The 6,900-nt window shown below is 34.9% G+C and overlaps 1 long non-coding RNA gene across 1 annotated transcript; it reads right to left on the bottom strand.

Annotated features, from left to right (window-relative positions):
• Positions 1-5,534: 5,534 nt before the first annotated feature.
• Positions 5,535-6,467, bottom strand: LOC129287304 (uncharacterized). The gene is made up of 2 exons (XR_008587637.1): positions 6,149-6,467; positions 5,535-5,875 (listed from the first exon to the last, which is right to left on the bottom strand). It is a non-coding gene; the product is annotated as an uncharacterized LOC129287304 (long non-coding RNA).
• Between the last annotated feature and the right edge of the window lie 433 nt (positions 6,468-6,900).

The following is a 6,900-nucleotide window of genomic DNA, read 5'->3' as shown; positions in this document are numbered from 1 at the left end:
AGCAGGCCAATGCATGTGGAATGGAGGGGTGGACATTCTTGAGCATTGTACTCACGCTTGTTTCGTGGGCTTAGTGCATGCGCTTATTTCGTGGCTTCTAGCTGCACTTGTTGGTTATTTATCCTTGTGGACTATATGTCAATGCTTGTTATTCGTTCTCATAAAGCCCTCCTCGAATTAAATTAAAAATTTATCATTTTTATATTAATTCTCTAAAATCATTCTACCTAATTTTATCATTATTTGAAATTTTTATATTCTATAAACAGTACAAATTATGAATAAATTTATTGTTCTATTATCATTGTTTAATTTCACAATTGTATTATTGAAGAAACTTGTTTTTTATTGTTAGTTCAAGTATTTGCCTCAGTATCATTAACTTGTTTAAACTAAATTTATTATTGCTATCTTTATAAATGTTTTTTTTTATCAAGACTTTGTTTGGGACGCTACTCACCTAAAAATTTTTTTTTGATATTAGATATTGAAATTGAGCCTGCACCTTTTGCTGATCGGAGGGACATAATTGTTTTTCTGGAACCTGGGAAGCATGCATTAGTTACTTTTAATGTAAATATATTTTGTATTATGAAATGTTAACTTAGCGCTTCACGTACACTGTAGTTAGATCCTAGTTTTAACTTGTTAGTATGAATTTGTTGAATTAATTGACAGGTTTTATTATTATAGAAATTTTGGAAGGTCCAAATTACAAAGGAGATTCTGTCAAAATTTCTACAAAACATTTAAACTTTACGAACTGAATTATTATTATATATAACTTAGATATCAATATTTTAGCTTAATCTCTAGCTAATTAAGGTTTATGGAATATGAATTCACCTCATATTTCATGCGAGTCATATCCTTAATATCGAGGTGTGACAATAATCATTTTCCAATTTCACAAACAGCTACTCCAAAAGAAAGTAAAAATGATTGGCTTTTAATCAGACTGCTGCATTTTCTTTTGTGCCTTAAGCTATGATGATGTTGGGAATCATGTGCCTCAGTCATTTGTTTATTTTCTTAGCAATGTTCTTGTTTCATGGCTTGAATAAATTATGCTCAATACAAACTTGGGACAATCTAAGCCTAAATACTTTGAGAACTAATTAATTCATGGCTAATCATGATCATATCATACACTAATCAAGGCAATGTTGGTTTTTTATACCTTGTAAAATACAATCCTCCAGCCACAGAACGTGATCCAACAAAACTTGACATTCCGTTTCGGCTCATTCTTAGGGCCTAGTCTTTATTGGGTTGTTGTCGTTGCATCAGAATCAGGCCTTAATATATTTACCCTTCAGCCCAGTCATTTTTCCTCATGTCGATCAAATTCATGCCGATACCATTTTAAAAGTAAGAGTGATTAATTTGACCATTTTGCAAATTTTACTTTCTATTTTTTTAAGTAATTATTATGTTTTAAGGGTGCTCAAGGAGAATGGTTGCTTAAGAAAAGAAGGATGGGAACCACCAAGTAAATTGGGTGAGCGGCATTGCCCATTGTAGTCGCTACATGAGACTGGGGTGTGTGGCTAAGCCGCCACAACTTATTGGGCCAGAAATTAAAATTTAAAGTAGTTTTCATTCTGATCATCAACATATCAAATAAATGTTTCAGAGGAATCTCATAATTATCGAAGGTTATAAAAAGAAAATGGTATATTAATGGAAGCGTGATAGTGACGGATTGGACAAGGGGAAGACAAGGTTATTGAATGGAGATTAAAGGTCACATGGATGGGAGGGTGAAATTCGAAGAAGGAACAACTCATCAATTAACAACTAAAGTTAAGAATATTTACACGTTACGTAAATATAAATATAGCTAATAGCTTGAATAGTGTTATCGAACATTTCATATGGCAGCAGGAGCAAACCATGTCCACTTGGTGGAGGAGTTGTTGAAATTAATGGACGAGAGTGACTTGGAGCTGCAACACTACAAAGGGAACACTGCCTTTTGCTTTGCTTTCTGGAAACACGAAAATTGCTGAAATAATGTGGCAAAGAAATGCACTCTTGCGAATAGTCAGGGGTGCACAAGAAGTGAGACCTGTAGTCATGGCTGCTTTACAAGGGAAAAGTGCAATGGCATGGTATCTATACCCTAAAACTGTTGAAATGTTTGGAGAATTGGATTGGATTCTACTGTTCTTCATTTCTATCAACACTAGAATATATGGTAAGTACATGGTCCATAACCTGTCAATCAATATAGGGTGTCAGACAAAACAGTTTATCTGAGGCTTTAAAGTTGTTAAACATGTCATTCTTTATTGCTTCCGATCTGAACATCATAGGGAAACTTGAGATAATAGCAATTACGCTTGAAATAAGTAAACGTCTCTTTTCACTATTATATAAACTCTTTAAGCTAGTCTTTGTTCCTGCCTGTGCTAATTGGTCTGACAAGCTAGCTTATGCAGTAAACTTGGAGGCCGGCCGGAGGGATTTGGTTTTTGGATTAGTCAAGTCATATTTATCAATTCAGCTGGCAAAGTTCAATAGATAGCCACCCAACAATTGATGATTGATCAAAATTGAAATAATGGATCGTAACATTTACTATTTTCACCTTTCCTAAAGTTGCGTCGTGAGAATGCTCCAACTTACTCTTATGTATGACTCCACTTGATGTAGCTTGTGAATCACAACTACCTCATTAGTTACACATATATAAAGCCTTGTATGAGTTGTAACCAAGGAAGTCGAAACATGTACATATGGACACCAACAATTTGCAGATTAGCTTTTGCTCAGGATGGAAACAAAGGCACAACTTTAAACGTCTTAGCTTGAGAACCTTCAAATTCTGGTCCCCAGAGTTTGTCATATCAAAAACAAATCATGAAGTCCTGTGAGTGACTACAATCAACGCTATCAGGAAAACTAAATCATTTAGACTATGAAAATTCACTATCCATCTATTTTTCCGAGTTATGTTATTTAATGGGCAGAGGAAGAAGTACTTAATATTCTTGATTTCTTGAACGAAGGAATGGAGGGTGGTGAAAGAAGTCGCCATCATTCCTTGCTTGAAAGATTCGCAGGAAGAAAACTGTCCTTGCTCATTTTTATCTTCATTATGGCAAGCGTAGGCTGAATCTAATGTTAAAAGCAAAAGTACTCAAAGCATCCTATACGTAATTAAATGTATTCATCCAAGGGTAAGACTAGGAATAGTTTATCAAGGACCAATTCAACTCAAAACATCTAGCTACAATGTGGCAGTCTTTCTGTAAGTTCATCTGTAGCTATATTGGAATATTTAATTTGCCTTTCATTTGAACGTTACTTTAAGAATGAGTATGGATACGGTTCCACCACACTTTAGTGCAAGGAGGTGGATAGGATTAAACTCTAAACTGCTTAATTGATGATCCGTAATATGCTAATAGCAAACTCAACTTAGAAGTTTGAAGTGTGAAGCGAAAGCTTGGTAATAGTTCAAATGCTATCAATATATATATACTTTCTGGTATTGGTTTTCTAAGATGAGTTTTTCATTGTCTTACTTTTTCATCACATGAATAATTCCAGGTGTGAACCAAAATCTGGTCATTGAGCTTGTTAAGAAAATTTGGAAAGAAATTCTTCTTCTAGACGAGTTGAGCATGATGAAAGTCATAAGGGAACCTTCACAAGTAATATTCGATGCTGCAGAAGTTGGAAATTTTGAGTTTCTAGAAGAGCTTTTGGGCTTTTACTGTGATTTCATCATTTCATGATGGAAAGGGATAGCAGATGACAAGTTAATAGACAAAGATCAAGTGGATCGGTCGACGTCCAGAACAAAGGCCAAAGTCACGTCCATATGTTCTAAATTTTAGAAGTGCAGTTGAAGTTGTTATGCAACACGTGGGCTTGATAGTTTTAGTTAGGACTGATTAGTTGTATTATTGTTAATCTGTTATTTACGTGTATGCGCTGGCAGTCTCTCATTAGTTCACTTGTACTTATCTTTATTTATATTAGAAGAGTATGTACTCTGAGATGAATAAGACAAGAACGTCATTCTCACTCAAATTCTCTTTATTGCTTTTCTCTCTCTTAGTTTTGTTTGCAGAAACTAAAGTATAATTGACATTGCTGTCTTGCATCATCATGCCAGTATCTTCAATCTCATCCATGAAACTGGTCCAAATAAGGATTCCATAGTTTCTTCCCTCGATAGTAATGATAAATGCAATTTATTGCATTTTGCTGCAAAATTAGCACCACCAAACCGACTTGACTTGGTTTCAGGAGCAGCTTGTCAAATGATGCTTGAGCTGTTATGGTTTGAGATATATATATATATATATATATATTCGCCTTAACTCCATAGCCTGTGCATAAAAGCTCAAGCTTCTTTCACTTTCTGTATGTATGTGGCATAATAAATTCATGGTTTGATGTGGCAGGAGGTGAAGAAGATAGTGCAACCATCATTGATAGAGATGAAAAACTCTGAAGGCCTGACTCCTAGCGAATTATTTACCAAAGAACACCCAAAATTGCTAAAAGAAGCAGAGTCTTGGATGAAGGCAACTGCAAACTCTTGCATGGTAGTTTCAACACTGATTGCTACAGGAGTATTTTCTGCTGCATTCACCATTCTTGGAGCTAACAACGACACAGGAACTCCAAACTATTTGGAGAAACTGCCATTTTTGATATTTTCTATATCAGATGTGCCTGCACTTATTTCATCCTCAACCTCCATCCCCATCTTCCTCTCCATCCTTATCTCACGTTGTGCGGAAGAAGACTTTCTCAAGTCTGCCATATTCCTATTGTACAAACATATCAACATATAACTAAGGCTATGATTTGATTTATGATCGGATTACTTTGTTGTATAAATTTTTAATATTATAAAGTATATTTTGGAACCCTTCACTGTGAAAACTAGCATTAAGACCGCGCAGGGAGAGTTTCTATGCATTAAATTTAGACTAAAAAATAATATAAAAATTTTACAAAACCTATTAAAATAGTATGATTGTTAAAAAATATTAAAATAATATAAAAGTAAATTTGTCCCAGAATGCCAGGGCCCAAAAGCGTTAAATAGCCGCCACTACAAAGCAATTTCAAACTACAATTTTAATATTGTAGAAGTTCAAAATAAATCTGGTAGATCTTCAAAATATATTAAATGGACTAATAGATGTTGTAGGTATATTATAAGAAGTTACAAACTGAAATAGTTTCATGAATTTGAAAGATAAATAAATTAAAATAGGACAGATACGTACGCTGGAATGGGGCGTTGTCTGTTTTGACCATTTCACCGCTGATGACGCGCATAAAGGCCAATTTGTTCCGATACAGGAAAATTTTGCTGATAAATTAATGTAACCATTTTTTGTGACGTACATACGATTTTATTTAATTTGTAGAAGAAATTTGGATATAACAGCATATGATAGATTTTTCAGTTTGTAGGAAAAAAATAGTTGGGCGAAATATTCCGGTAGATATAAAACATATATAGTACTTAAAGAATAAATAAAGTTAAAAGGGGAGAGATATTGAATTGTATGTGTAGTTTTGTATTTTGACTTTCTGAGCGATATACATAATGGACAAATTTGAGGATACGCGCACGAAACTTATAATCCCAGTGTGTTTCGATGATGAATTATTAATTACAATAAGCAAACAAAAAGTACAAGGAAACAGAAAACAGATACAAGAATTAAGCAGCTTTATGAAAAGATGGACAACTTAAGAAAGAGAACAAAGAATAAAGAACATAATCAATCTTATCATGATGATGAACCCTACAGATGCGACGACATTCATTAATCATTTTTCCTTTACATCGAACCACTTAACTCCATTACCAACGATGAACGTACGCTTCATGGATCTGCATTAAAATGAAATCCAAATCAAAATCATGCGCACAAAGTACTGCTTCTGTGCCTGGTGATGGACATAAACACGTAAAAACAACATCGGCCGGTCCAACTCAAGAAGATGAATTTTGCGAGCATAAATCTATATCTCAAATTTGAAAACCAATCTAAAAAATTACCTTGTTAGGGGGGAGAATTTCTTAAACTTATAAACCCCACATCACTCCCTGACATGTGGAACTCATAACAATGAATATCAGATCAAAATGGAAGTAAATATTGACCTGGGGAAAGGAACGGAATGAAAAGAGTCATCATCTTCTCTTGGAAAAATGATCCTTGGAAGTTAGGATGTGAGTGCCAGATCTTGTCGAGTTATTAGAGTCCTGAGTCCTTGGAGGAGGCCTAGTGGTAGGGCAAAGAATGCTCTGGATGTTGATGCTTGCAGAACTCATATTTCTTCTCACAATTAATCCAAGGTTCTCTCAATTAACGTTGATCAATCCTCACAGAGAGAGGTAAGGTTTTTTATGAATGAAGAAGCTTGATGAGGAATATAATCCGATACAGGTATTGTATTTATAGAGAGAAGCAACGTGTAGATGGGCTATAAGACGGCTCAACACGAAAGCAAGTGATAAGAGATTGTTGAATTGATTATTATCAAGAAATGAAGAGAAATTTACAGAGAAAGTTCTGAATAAGTTCGGGGCTCAAGCAGACGATCGGTTAAACTAAAATAGACAGTGTTAAAGCCGTGTCGGTGATCGCCGATGATGTGGTGCGCTGGCAGTCAAGTCTAGTTACATTTCAGCTTATTTGGAGCCATGGCGACATATAACTTCGAGGAATGTAGAGTGCGAATTGTCAACCCCTCCATTCTATTTCTATGCGTGCAATATTTCTGCATGGTAATTTTTTGCGAATGTCCCATTTTGCCCCCACCTTGGGTTTTATTTGGCCGTCATATCCGTGGTGGGCTCTTTTCAAAGTTTGACCAAAGGCCTCTTCAAATGGAGTAGTTATTAAGTTAATT

This window comes from Prosopis cineraria, unplaced genomic scaffold (assembly GCF_029017545.1).
Source record: "Prosopis cineraria cultivar Desert tree isolate PC_DT_omini unplaced genomic scaffold, ASM2901754v1 PC11, whole genome shotgun sequence".
Taxonomy (NCBI): domain Eukaryota; kingdom Viridiplantae; phylum Streptophyta; class Magnoliopsida; order Fabales; family Fabaceae; genus Prosopis; species Prosopis cineraria.
This window is presented reverse-complemented; position numbering and strand designations above follow the sequence as displayed.